This window comes from Cygnus olor, chromosome 7 (genome assembly GCF_009769625.2).
Source record: "Cygnus olor isolate bCygOlo1 chromosome 7, bCygOlo1.pri.v2, whole genome shotgun sequence".
Classification (NCBI taxonomy): Eukaryota; Metazoa; Chordata; class Aves; order Anseriformes; family Anatidae; genus Cygnus; species Cygnus olor.
In genome coordinates this window covers 11,387,893-11,402,846 of record NC_049175.1, presented here as the reverse complement: position 1 = coordinate 11,402,846, position 14,954 = coordinate 11,387,893, and the positions used below count along the sequence as shown (strand labels likewise).

Below are 14,954 nucleotides of genomic sequence, written 5' to 3'. Positions count from 1 at the left end.
AAGCATTAATAAGCACTGAGAAACTAAACATTTTTTTTCAGCCACCCAGCAGCAGTTTACAGTAGCTCTTTGATGGCCCTAAGGCACAGATGTCGAACCACAAGGCTACATATAGAGCTATGCACTTTTCTCTTCCCACTAAAGTTGCAGTTCAGCTCAGGACAGCCTAATGGGCAGGTTCCTGTGAACAAAGCTTTCTGCAGTCCTCTGACAACACGAGAGCCCTGCCAGAAGAAAAAAGCCTTAAATAATTACATTATAAATAAACCACTTCCTTCTGAAACAACTTAAATGGGAAATCTAACAGCTGTTGTGTTTGCTTCTCCATTCCAAGGATCAATGAACATTGTATGTGTCAGTTAGGGAGATACAATCCATCAAGAACAATAAAGATGCTGCTGCTAAAGACTGCAGCTTTTACAGTGTGTCTGTAACACTGGCCACATCTACTATACTGAATTACGCTATTTAATTTAAACAGCTTCAATAATGTGCACAAAAATATTGCCAGTGGCAACTTAATTGTTAGAGTAACAATGAACACGTGTAGGAACCAATGATGTTTTAAGGGCTAACACACACACTGAAATACAGAACGTGTTAGAAAACTGTGGCTCCAGAAAAAGGTAAAAAGTATTTTGGAGCAATGATGCGTATATACAGAAGCACACATGTTGCATATACATATACAAATACCTGACAGCTCTGGATAACCCCTTCACTATCAAACATTCTCCTTGCTGGTTCTATCAAAAACACTCCTAGAGATAATCTCATCAAGTTCATTCATAATTGCATCATTTTGGAAACACATTTATTCATTACACAATTAGTTTGAGCGCTTTGAAAGGTGCAAGATCCATACACCAGTAGCTTCAAAGTGCCAGATACCTACTTGCTATCTGCCCTTTGTCACCTCAACAGCATGCCTCAGTAATTAATCAGGAAAAAAAAAATCATCTAAAAATGTACTATACGTTTTCATTCAGTTTTTAACTTCTCTACCGAAAATTACTTTGGGAACTTGGAGAGTTTGCTTTTCTTAAGGGAATTTTTGCCAACTACATGCTAGAGCTAGGCAATAAACTCTGCACCAGCTCCCTCTGGACTGTCCAACTAGAGCTGGACTGCAGAGAAAGTCCTCACAGAACTGGGGACAACGCCTTAACTCTCTGCCCCAGACAGTTCATAGCTATTACATTCTTTGCTATTCAACTCTAGGACTACTTAAAAACTGGAGATTTCAGGGCTTTATATACATGAAAGGTGACATCTGAAAAGGAATCAGCTTAGTCACTAAAAGATGCAAAGTGAGAAGTCAGTGACAGCTGCTTCTGTTGATATCCCACGTGAATTAATGTTTTATTTTATAGTTGATAAATGCGAACTGAGAGCCCTCAGCAGGCAGTGAGAGATCTTTCTATGACAGGAGTTTAATATTGAAACATTTAACCACTATTTCACACCAGTAGGGGAAATAACTACCACTTCACACAGACCAGGCAAGGCAAATAACAAAAGGCAGTTTAGGAAGTACTCCCAAATATTCTGCTTGAATGAATGGAATGTACCAGCAGACAGACAGTAATCATTTTTAATTTCCATGCTTAGGAAAAGTTTTAGAAAAGCCGAAATAAGGTTTCACTGGAAGCCTACTCAGTTTTCAAAAAAGGATTTATCCCTGCTTAGTCCAGTAAGAAAAATCCACTGAATTCCACAGATAAATCCTGTTCTGGAAAGGCTATACTGTTCAACCAGCGAACATTATCTACTGTTTTGTAAGTGGATTGTTTTTCAGCTACACAAATTTGGTTCTAAAGAGTCAAGGAATGTTAACGCATAGCTACAATCAAACAAAACAAGTAATGGATAGGGAGAACAGATAATGACATTAAAAAGTTTTGTGTAGAGAAAGGTAACATTTAAGCAGATCAAGGCAATGTTCTGACATACATGACTGTAGCATGAGGTGGTCTGTATTCTCTCTTGACATGATGTTTCATCAGGGACAACACAGTCTCCTTTCCCCATGTCAGCAACTTTAAATACATTTGATACACAAGCTCCACACATCAAACTAGGGATCAAATGTCCTGGAAAGTCTACCACATATAGAAAAAGTCACAAAATAAATTAAATTGCAGTAGAGCCTGACAGCATGTTTTCAAATATATACCAAAAGAGCTGGACAAATATTTACAAATAATATCTAGTTGTGCCATATTTCAAACTTGAATTCTGTAGATCCAGCTCTAATTCGAAATAACTTTTTTTTTTTTTTTTTTTTGGGGGGGAGCGGGGGCAGGAGGGAGGCAGGAATTAGTGATAGAACTTAGGACTTACCTGCCTTCAAGAACAAAGGAAACAAGCACTTAAAAAAAAAAAAAATCAAAGGCTTGCAATATTCAAACATTGTCAGTATTCCTAAGCAATAGAAAAAGAATGGCAATACAATATCCCCTTCCTAGTTCCTCATCTGTTTACCTTAATTATAATCCCTTTAATTTGTATTTTTGTTAATTTTGTGTAATGTAAAATCTTTTATCTTAGCTTCTTATAATGGATTAGAGTCACAATTCTATACTGCCACACACCCAGCATCATCATAATGCCTACTATTTTGTTAAGCTATGATGAAAAAAATCACGCCTGCTTATAAGAAATCATTCATCTTTATCCCAAAAATTATATTTAGCTGTCATCTCAAAAAAAATTCTGCGCAACATTAAAGATAATGCAATAGCACAGTAACAGGGAAATTACTTTTCTTCTTAATGCCTCATTACTGATATTACTAGCATTGTCTATCTGCATCTGATACAAAAGGCATCTCAAGGGTAGTTTTAGGAACACAGGATAAATAATTCTGCCCTCATTTATCTAACAAGAAACACACACATTTCCGTATTTATAAGACATTAGAAGTATTACCATATGCAATCTTTTTGATTGCCTTATGATAAGATAGAAGCTGGAATTTTACAAATGTCCAGAGACTTGCATTGTCAACAGCAGGTCAACAACTGCAAACGGTGGATGAAGTAACCTCATTTTCATTAAATGCACCAAATACTGCCTTATTTAACATGTCCTAAAACATTAAGGGAAATAAACTCTTGGAAATCACATTGCACTAATTGTGAATCCCAAGAAAACAGTAGTAATGGGAAGGTTGAGATTCAATCTTTATTTTCATACCACACTTCCCTGGTTTGAGAAAGAGAACCGATCTTCCCAATACACTACATATTATCTTGTCATAAAAAGTTGAGGGGTGGTAAGAAATCAGAACACTTATTCTGTTCTACTGCTTTCATATCCTATGCCACTAAATGCACAGAGATGACAAATGCAGTCTTAGGTCCATTTGAACAGTCCAGCATTGAGTGTGGTTACCCTACACACAGACACATACCAGAAGACTTACTTTCACAGCTGTGCTATGGAATGCTCTGGCAACATAAATATGATGATGCTGTTATCTATCCCCTATACTCCATCCTAAGGCTCCTGGCAGATCTCATGCAAAATAGTTTGATTTAGAACTCCTGTAACATCAGTAACGCTTTCTGATGAAAAGTTCATTAAATAAAGGTTAAAAGACCAAAGATTTGGAATTAGTATGGTAGTCTCTTCTATTAAGATGCTACAAGATTATCTTCCTCATTAATGTATTCAATTTTATATACACTATAAAGCAGCATTACCTACTGAAGAGTCCTGTGTTTGTTAGTTACTCTGCAATATAGTTAATTTGTGACAAATACAAAAGGCACATGGGTACGTAAACATGAGTGAGTCTACACTAATACATAGCCATCATTTAAACTTGAGAGAGCAATCATTCCTTTTATGATAAAAAGTATCTTTATTCTACCAGAACATGGTATTTTAAGGACACTTAAAATACTCCAACTTAATGTACCCATAACCGCATTCCTTTCAGAATTTCTACTGCATTTAATAAACACCACATGAAATCAGCTGTATACACAACAGTACGTTTTTCATTACAGAAAAGAAAGAACAGAGAAAGGTAAAGCTGAATGATTATGTCAAAGGACTTTAAAACCATCTGGATAATTTTACTACTTACTTCTCATATTGAAAAACTACATTATTTATTCTCTTATGGGGAATGGGCTTCCACTGTATAAATAAAAATGAGGGACATTAAGTATTTGCTTAATCTGGTATGTATTGTCTCTTGCTTAGGAACCTCCTCAACAATTACACACAAGTAGTTTTGCCAAATATTTCTGAAGTCTAACTGGAAAACATTCTGAACAGAAACAAATTTGATTCTTTCTTTCTCCTGGCATTAGTGAGAGACTGTGCAAATACTGTTCCTAAATTACTCAGCTCAGTAGGTTGACTAAAAACCATGTGGATTAATTCTGGACATCCTGGCTCTTATGACTTATGATTTCTGCCATTAGCAGAAAGGAGACAGAAACATTTCCAAAATAACATAACCATAACCTTATTTATACTAGACACTAGACTTTGCTCAGTGTTTTGGGGTCCACCTGGAATTCTCTACATTAAAAACTGCAACAATGCAGAACTTACTTATACCTGCATCTACTGGAAGACATGCTGTGCACCAAGTTGAAACTTGGGTTTAAGCTCAGGAAATAAGGGAATAACTGCTCTATAACCTCTCATTCATCTTTTTATTTACGGATTTTATGTATTTATACAAATAACAGAGTAATGAAAATTATTATATACAGACAGCATTCTCATTTGAATTACTGTATACCACTTCATTCAGTTACTAAGAGGAAGAAGCTCTAGTATTTCCAGGTGTGTTATGAGAACCACATGGAAGTGCTGCCAAGCGTAGGGCTAAGAAGGTGCTAAAAGAGCTTCTGTTCGAGCAGAACATAAAACGTTTCCCAAAGGAAAGATATTTGGATTAATGTAAAATACATTCTTAGCAAGTGAAAACTAGAAAAATATTTTAGGAAAAATGTACTGTAGGTACACATTGCTTGTGCTCTATCTGTTCTTTTGACCTCTGTTGAAGTATGAGGTATCCAGTTGGCGCTCCAACCTGTTTCACCCCAGTTAAGAGAGACAAAACTGTGCAAATACCTGGACAACAAGCATACCTTAACGAGTGAGCTACTTCAAAATCTACCCTGCAAACTACCTAGTTTCAATCAGAAAATTACAAAATGTTGTCTGAGGTGCAAATGGTGTCTAAGGTGATCCAGCCTTAAAAAAAAAAACACGTTTTAGTGGAATGTCATATACTAAGGCTTATCATCTGAAGATGTTTCCCATTTTGTATTAACACCAAAAACATACTTTTGCCTCTGAAGGACACGGAAAACTGCAGAATGCCAGAAGCTCAAACGAAGAACCTGCCAGAGACAGAACAATTTGATTCAAATCCCCCAAGGAGATCAGTGTTTCTGAGTCCTCATGTGGGGGTGGCTATGGAAAGCAATCACCAAATCTTTGAATTGACGATGAATGTGGAACAAGGCTAATAGAAGATAGAACGAAGCACAAAATCAACAGGCTCATGAAAATCTGTTAGCAGCCCAAGCTACGTCTCTGTTCTGAGGTTCTGCTTTGTTCACATTTCTGCAATTATTTTACATTATGTCCTACATTAGAAACACACAGAAGAACTTCTAATTGACCATTCTTTTCACAACCTGCAGTTTGTGTCCAGTAAATTAATGAGATTTAGAATTCTAAATTCACACAGTAAAACTCGTATTCATTCAACACTGTTAAAAATCAAGTTACAACTGGAATTACACTAGTAAAGCCACAGCTAGCACTCAAATCAGGAAATACTCTTTCTAATTTGGAAAGACAGCCACTGGGTACAGTCAGTAGCAATCACTGGCTACTAATTATTCCTCAAAACACCTAAATGAAGTACCTAAAAAGGCTCCTAGAGATGGGCCTTACAGATTCTTTTTAAATTCTGTGCCTCCTCTCATTTCTACTTTAGCTGCTTTACCACGTAACTACTCTATAATTTGCATAGGTATGTTGTTCACTCATTCCATTCGAGTAAGAGTTTTGGGGTTCGTTATCTTTGTTAAGTTTGAATTTTTACCTACAGCACAGGAGTTGGGAAAAAAAGGTTTATTTGGCCAGTTCATTTTTTTAAACCTGTCTTCACGTTTCTTTTTCTGCTTCTATATCAGAAGTCATTAGACGACAATCAAAAAAAAGGCCCAAACCCAAATATCCTCCCAGTCCATGCTCCCAGTACAAAAAATGGCAATATAAGATCAGATTCAGAACATTTACAATGAGTATTTCTTAACAAGTACAAGGTATTTTATCATTTCATTTGGACTCATTATTCTGTCTGTATAGCTAAAAAGGCACAGTATATTTGGAGCTGCCTTTAGAGTTATACTGCAGTTTAAAAAAGACATTCTATTATTATTGATTCACTGAGCTCTCAAGAGCACTATATTATTGAAGTACTGGTGCTTTTCATTCATTCATTCTGTAAGAAGGACTACAATTCATGGAAACATTTTCCTATTCCCTTTATGTTGAATGGGGGGGGGGGGGGGGGGGGGGAGCAGAATATTGGGTAAGCACAGTGAGGATATAAGCAAGATCTTTGCAGATGGCCATGACAAAATACTTGCTACATTTTAGCTTATTTACTTGCCTTTAGTACTAGATTGGTAGGGCCCCATCATGAGTTACAGGTGTATTTTTAATTAATTTGAACTTTACAGTTAAACACCACACAACAGCAGCAAAGAACTTTTTTCCATAGACTTAAAACAAATCCTTTAATTTTGCTAAATCAACTTTTGTTTTTGATGTATCTTACAAATGTTTTCCCCTTCATTTCTCAGGCAGATGGCTGCACAGGAACTCAGAGAAGCCAACTTGCTAACATATTCCACACTTCAATAGCTGTTCCTCAATACATTCAAGCCATATCCATTTTATTTCTGGATGGTCTATTTATAACTGCCTCCAAAAGGGATTTGATGCACTCAAAAATCTAAACTTTGCAATGGCAGGAAAGAAGTCTTTCATTGAAGAGGAGGGAAAAGAACTATTTTCATTAGGAAAAAATATTAATGCCATACCTCACATGAACTGTATTTCAGTGCCAAATGTTCCCACTATGCTCTCAGAGCTGAGTTCCTTGGAAAACCTCCAGTGAAAGATATTGTACGTGCTGGATACATAACACTACAACCAGCCATTCACTTCAACACTTGCTCAATTACAGGCCCCCTTTTCCCATCTTTCTCACACCAAGTAGCGCTGGCTGTGCCTAAAACCCCTGCAGTAAGACCATCTATTGTGAATCTTTACCCCAAGTTCACACCGTCATCCCTCTGAACATGTCTGTGTGCATCACAACAGCACGCAGTTAGACACAGAGCACTACCATCATCACAGCTAGAGCACTGGGGAAATACGGAGTTTTCAAAAATGGGACTTTTGTTAAGAGAAAAGGTTAACTCACCTGTTTCCTTATATAAAAAGAAGAGGTAAACAGCTTTACAACTTTATGTATATCCATCTACAAAGCTATAACCACCGTCATGAACCATGTTCTGTCCAACTGACTTCCTTTGAAGTAATCACAATTCTGACAACATTGCACAGGGATTCACCAGCATGAAACTGCAGAGTGCTACTCAAGTGAGTTTGATGCCTGAGTCATGACATACATCATGGAACCATCTGGCTGTTTTGGAGAGCATGGCAAGAAACAGGTTAAGCTGTTGGACAGAAGCACCAATGCATTATGCTGGAATGCTTCGCAGCTAAAAGCATTTGGTAACACAACCATTTGATATTCAAGAGACCAAGCTGACAAATAGGAGGAATGAAGATGAGCAAATGAATCAAGCTGTTAGCCTTGAATTTGCTCCCCTTTAAGGCAGAGCAGCACCAAATCTCTCCAGTAACAAGCACAAGTGTTAATCCTAAGCTGTATTATTTAATATTTCAATTGCCTATTTTAAAAAGCATTTTGACAATTAAATTCTCCATAATGCTGCAATGCCAGTTCATCATTAGCTAAAATCAGATCATATGGCCAAGCACTACCACAGGCATGCACTCAAAACCCAACGTACAACCATCTAGAATGCCGACTCTCGACTGTTTGCAACTGAAAGCCATTTTTTAAATTAGTTTAACTCCATTGGCTATGTATTTAATTTTGTTGTTGTTAATGTGTAACTCCATTTTGGTTACAGTATTGGCTGCTAATGCAAATTATGGTTTTTGTTCACCCATAAACAATACAATTATGAGAAGCGGGGTCTCAAAATCATGCGTAAGAAAGGGAAAGATGGAAGCCTCATCAGCACAGTCTGAAAACTCTGTATGCATATGAAGAGCTATTTCCTCCTGTTTTCCCTACTTCTAAGACTTTCCTGCAATTTTTCTAACCAAAATCTCAAAAAACATTTGAGGTAGAGTATCATGCAAGATGTTAATAAATGTTTGGATGTGGAAAAGAAAATAATCATTCTGAAGGTATCTAACACAGTATTGTTACATCTGAATTTCTGATTGCTGTGTAATTTTTCCATAGGTAGCTCCTTAAACTGTCACACTGACATTTCAGTGATCTAGCAAACTAGATATATACATGAAAATGGAAGCCAGTCTTTATTCTACAATTTTTAAACAAGAAGTTCTGAATTTAAGCAGAAAATCATCCATGACATTTACTGTTTGTACACACACTTGTCTATTGTCAGTTACTGTAATCTCAGTTACCTTCAGAACAATACTCTTGCATGAACAGCATCTCTCCCAAATCACACATGGAAAAGGAACAGCCTGAGCCCTACAATTCCTCCAGCACAAATGGCTGTTTCTGGAGGTCATTTCTTCTGGGTACTATAGAAGGTGCTAGAACTGTATCATAAACTGCGTAAGAGATAGTTTAATAATCCGGGTTGGTAGGACAGATCTGTCACTATAATTTTAAGCACTCAGGCTTGTGCTTCAGGTCAACCTCTTCACACTCGTTCACTTCTGGCTAAATCAAATGAACTGAAGGACTGCTCGGAAAAAGCTGATGCTACAGCTACAAGGCTGTTATTCAGGCTACAAAGTAAAGGTAGCTTCTGATAGCAGGGAGATCTGTCGGGTCTTCACAGTAAAAAAAATAAATAAAAATCAATGAGCACTCAAAGTCACCACCACGTGGAACATCCTCACAGAGTAACACAGTTCCGAATCTAATAATTTTCCATATAGCTATTACTCCCTCCTTATTTTACATCTTTTGGGGCTTTTTTTTTTTTTTTAACATTACTTCAAATTCCATCTTCTGGTAACTGATCACTCTAATCAATGTACTGCTCCCTCCCACCCAACTCCCAGTGTTTTAATAGCAAGAAGGCAATATAGCAAAGTAAGATTACCCCTTCAACAGGTTTCAGGTACTAGCCATCTCAGTTACACATCTGAAACTGATCATCTCCACATCTTTACATATATCTATGCTTTATCTTGCACCACACGGGACTCTAACTCGTGTCAGATTTTTGTGTTTATCATCTTAGTTTATTCCCAATGTTCCTTCTTACTCTTCTTTCTACTACACTAATATAGATTATAATGATTCATTTTCGTATCTCGCAACCTTTCCTAACCCAAACTGAACATTTTACATATGGCTATAAACAGCTTTGTGTAGATTCTGATTAATATTATAGTTAGGGAATTGCATTTAAATCTAGTCCTTCCATCACTTAGGAAAAGCCTGCTTTTCAAATCCATCTAATCTTATCACAAAGCAGCAAGCCATTCTCCACTAGGATCAGTGTAAGCTAAGTACTGACAGTGGAATGTGTTAGCAGCTTCTTTAAGAATACTCCCGACTCCACACAAATTGCCTTTTTAGCTTCATTTTGGTTGCTTTCAGCACCAGAATATACAAAATGAACAAAGCAAAGTGCACTGTGCTTTCATACAATTCTCCCAAGTTGTACAACTCATGGAAGGAAAAAGTTTCTGTTAGGCTAAAGCTGTAATTAGACAAAAACAGTTCCTCCCCAGTCATACTGGCCTTCTTTTTTTTTTTCCAACAAAAACGGCTTTTATCGAGTCAATGATTTTGCATTGCCCTTAACGAAATTTGAGAGCTATATGCTTAACATACTATGGGTATTTCCCAGGAAGCTCTGTCTATTCTGTAAAACATAAAATAAAATCATACCTGGCCCAACAAAGGTCCAGATAGGACAATATTCTTGTCTATGGCAGATTCTTGGTTAAGACCACAAGAACCAATGAAAATATGCAATTGCCATTTGCACTTCAAGGACAGCCTAAGCCAGACGCAGTGTATTTAATAGCTCTTCGTGAATTTTCTTCATATTAATTTGTCCAACCATTTTTGCATCCACATGGGATTTTATTATCACAACATTCTGCACTAAGAAACTCCACAGCTCACTCAGCAATGAATTTTAAGAAACAGCATCTTAGCAGAAGTTGATCTAATGCATTTTTCCAGAATGGATGTAGATGGTGTTAACAGAAAACTACTGCCACCTCCTCAGAATTGTCTAGGCAAAGACCCATTATATCATCTCAGAATTATAATGCATTATAAATGATTATAGTTATAAGTCAGATAACAAATTAAAAGATAATTGGCAGTCAGATCAATTTTAAAAACAGCCTGGGAAAGTAAAAGAAATGCCATTTTAAAGGTTAAATGTTAATAACAACTGAATGGAAAAGTTTGTCTGTTGAAATGTCTGGTAAACTCCTCTGATTTGGGACAGCAGTGTAATTCTTCTAAGGCCATCCTCACTGGTGAACATTTGGCTACCACAGCTAAAGTTAATCCCCCAGTCTTTATTGAAAGACACAGCAGACATGTTGGTAATAGAAGACGAAATAATACAATATTGCTTAATATGTGTTACATTTGCGATGTATTGTTCCGGGGCTGTGCTTGAAAGATACAAAATATATGTGCAAGGATAGCATGGGAGAATGCACCGATTCATGATGAGGAGTAAGGAGGACTAAAAGAATGCTCAATTTGCAAGACGTCTAGATAACTGGGGCCTCTTGGACCCTGGGAACTGGATCAAACCAACCTTGCGGTTTGGACTGAGACCGGGGGCTCAGAGAGCATGCGTAAGAAGAAAAGGTTAAAAAGTTCAACTCTGATGAAGACATCTTACTTCATCCCGACGACCACCCGGACGACCACCAGAGAGTAATACGCAAGCGCAGAAGGACTGATCAGATAATTAGCATATGAAGCGGGGCTAGGCAGAGCTAGGAAATGAATATGCATAGACGTGTTGTGAAACTTAATGCATATGTAATATTTTAGGAGATAAAAGAGAACTGAGTGAACAAATCGGACAAAGTTAGATTTGGGCAGGCATGCCCCTAACTTCCGGCGCCTAATAAAGCACCTTCATATAATCACTTTGTGGATTATGTGTGTTCATGAACGCTAACAGACAGAATCAGAAATTGCACTTACCCTTCTTAAACAGGTTTGGAGATGAGTAGATACAGAACTTCTACACATGCTTTCAGTGTTTTCACGCACAATTTCCACAGCAACTATTCCTTTAACCCACCAACTAAAACGGGGTGGAAGGATATATTAAATGTGTAGGTGGAATGCTAGTATTAAGCTAGCTTATTTTCTGACCTCTAGGTAACTACCTTAGGACTCTAGACTTGTCTTTGCCAGCAAAACGATGCAGTTCTCCAAAATTCAGAACCAGCAGACTCCATTTGCTTTTACTCAGCAGATTCAGCTAAATCTTCTCCCCATAGCCCTGTGCACTGACATGCCACAACCAGACAACCTTTTCAAAATCAACATAACATGAATTTTTTAGTGGATGCAAAGCCTACTCAAGTAACTATAGACTGTTTCCTTTCGGGTAAAGGATTGACTGCAGATGTCTCATTTCCTCAGGATGACACAGACAAGTCAGATGACACCAGGAATCTGCTGCAACCTCCACATCTAGGAGACTGTCCGAAAAGTTTCAGTTTGCTGTGTCTGCAGGCCTTTTCTCATACTAACTACTAACACTGCTCAAGTATTTCCTAGACAGCATCTTACAGTGAACTATGCTATTTCCCCAACCTCATATTGCACCTAACTGCCAACTAATAAAATTAATATTCATGCACTAAACTAGGACAGTACAGAATTTTCTTAACTACAAAATAGCTCCAAATACTTCGTTGTATTTTAAGATCTTCTACTGAGAGCAGGGCATACAATAAAAAACATGTATACACAGAGTTGATTGCAAAAAGGAAAGTGTAAACAATTCAGTAACTGTTCACATACTCCAGTCAATAAATATGCATACATAGGAAGTGTTTAACACTATCTTATTACCCTAAGATAACTGCATTGTATGAGAAGAGAAATAAGAGTCTTTAGCATTCACGTGACAAATACACTAAGACGTCTCTTATAACATACGTGCTGTTCAATTTTAACATTGAACATGGTAAGGATTACAATCATCTGTTCTTGTGGATCAAAGTTAATTCTCTTTGGAAACTCAGAGGAAAAAGAAGACAATAAATTCATAAAAATTACAAAAGCCAAGTGACAGGAATGCTGAATTTTTACCCCATCAAGGGCAGACAGACCTCCTGAACTGAACAAAGTCAATTAAACATGAAAAAATCTGAATTAATCCACACCCTTGTTGTAGATGCTCACAGGACAAACTAATGAACTTCAGTACTGAGAGGTGCGTTTGCTTTGTGCTTTGCAAGCAGATATCAGCAAACCTTGTCAATGCTGGAGGATAGGAGAAAGCCATGCAAGACAAAACAAGGGTAAGAGTCCAGCCCAAGCTAATACTTCATGTCTCTTCTTCTACTACCCCCTGTGCTGGGTTTCTTATTATTCGCAATTATTTTAGGACTTGGACTGAACAGAGCATGAGCTTTTATTTGCCCAGAGTGAACCATCTATACAGATGTCCATCAGAGGACTGCAGAGGTAGTAATAGCTGGCATGCGTAAACTGCTTATTGACTCAACAGTCATTTTCTCTATACTGCTTGTTGTCCTAAGTAAGTATCACACATAGAGAAAGGTGGCTGGCAAACTTTGTCATTCTCCGCAGGTGGTATCAGAGCTGAAGACACTGGGGAAAAAAAAAATAACGTACCTGCCAAAGATATTAATGATCGATGCAAAGGAAAATGAGAAGACAGTCATGGCAGAAAAGTGGACGGATATAGGCTACTGCCCCAGAAGAAAACCCCTAAAATCTCCAAGCCAGTTCCTAACTATAGTGCCCTTGCAATGCTGTTCAGAGCAGAAAAGACTGTTCAGGTTCACACTCCTGTGCATCTCCACTGACCAATTTAAACACTGTTGGCACCTGAACAGTAGTGTTTCACTTGCAGCAGGATCAGCTGTCTTTAAGCACGTAATGCTTGACACAAGCATTCTGGACTGGCTGTTTTCCCACTTCACTGACCAATATTCTGACCATATTCTTTTACATATTTGCAATACATGCCCCTATAAAGTTTTCTAGCAATTCAAATCAGAAAGTAAAAGCAATCTCAAAAGAGGAAGAAAATGATTTAATCTACTCATCAAAAAGGTAAAGCTGGAGTTCTGAGTAGTAAAAATTATGATTATTCTTCCTGCTTTGCTTTTAAACATTTCTGATAAAATGATAGAAATCAGACTGATTTTCAGATTAACGATATTCAAATCATATGTTCTTAACACAACAGTGATTGAATTTGCATTTACAGTCAAATGAGTCTTATTAATACTTAAGCCACACGCTGACATCATCATCCCAGTGCTATCTTTAAATATCCACAAAAAAAAGTTCTGTTTGCTTAGATATGGATAGGACAGCAAATACCTGAGGATGCATCCAAATCTGAATGAGAAACTAATCCTGAGGAGTTCAGAAGAGAATCCGTCTGTAAGCAGCAAAACGTGGTTCAGGACAACAAATAGGATATTCCTGATGCTAATATCCCCCTTCTCCTGGAGACAACACTATAAACTCTTTTACACTACTCGTATCCACGTTTTTAGGTTTGGTTGTGCCTTTCAAGCAACATACAGCATATGGAATGTCTCTAGGTTTCAGTTTTGCAAAGTTTAGAAATATTTTGTCAACTCCACTCCTTGAACCATCAGGAGCCCTGGTCGGAGCCTGTACTAACTGGATCCTGCAGATTTACCCCAGCAACACTAGCACCACTCCACTCCTGCAGCCCAATCCCTGCCTGGCAGTGACCCTCACCTGCCTCTTCCTGCTGTGCCTGACGAACACCTTTGCTTTACACAGCCAGAAAAGGAAAGAGAAAGGAGTGAGGAGACTCTCGAAAGGAAAGCAAAGACATTTACTGGGTGCACGCCTTCAGAGGTGCACAACGATCTCAGCAAGAGCTTCAGGATATTTTTCCTCCTCCTGTTGCTGCGCTGACTGATAAGAGCATTCCAAGCTCTCTTCATTTCAATTCAGTCAGTGGCTCTCAGGCAAATTATTTTAAGACCGTACAGGTGAGTTTGCTGAGCTTCACTTGCAAGAAGCAGAGCTGCTATAGGAACCCCAAGGACCACAAGGACAGGAAACAAGTTGAAAACACCACTGCATGGAGGTGAACCATCCACTGATTTAGTGTCAGTCCTATCACCTGTAAGTAAATAAATCCAAAGGTCGCATTAATAACCTGCACTAGAGAGTATATTTAATAAGCTATACTGGAGAGTACGTCTTGTGTATTGAGGGGGTGCTTTATTAATCCAGAACTGTAACAGCATTAATTTGCAAAGTCTCTACGCTTTCAACTGATAGTGGTCATTACATTTCCAATTCACTCTGCCATGTTTTAATTAAATTATCTTATGGTAAATATACTAAAGCCTCCATTACTTGATGGCATTTCATTTTTAGCTTTCAGCTTCTCAGGCTTGCTCATGAAAGG

General features: G+C 37.7%; 2 long non-coding RNA genes across 2 annotated transcripts in view; one reads left to right on the top strand and one right to left on the bottom strand.

The window, feature by feature from the left end:
• Positions 1 to 14,954, bottom strand: part of LOC121073570 — a 186,543-nt gene that overhangs the window by 69,155 nt on the left and 102,434 nt on the right. The gene's annotated exons all lie outside the window — the stretch shown is intronic.
• Positions 840 to 11,462, top strand: LOC121073572. The gene is made up of 3 exons (XR_005821802.1): positions 840 to 850; positions 3,273 to 3,277; positions 10,865 to 11,462. It is a non-coding gene; the product is annotated as an uncharacterized LOC121073572 (long non-coding RNA).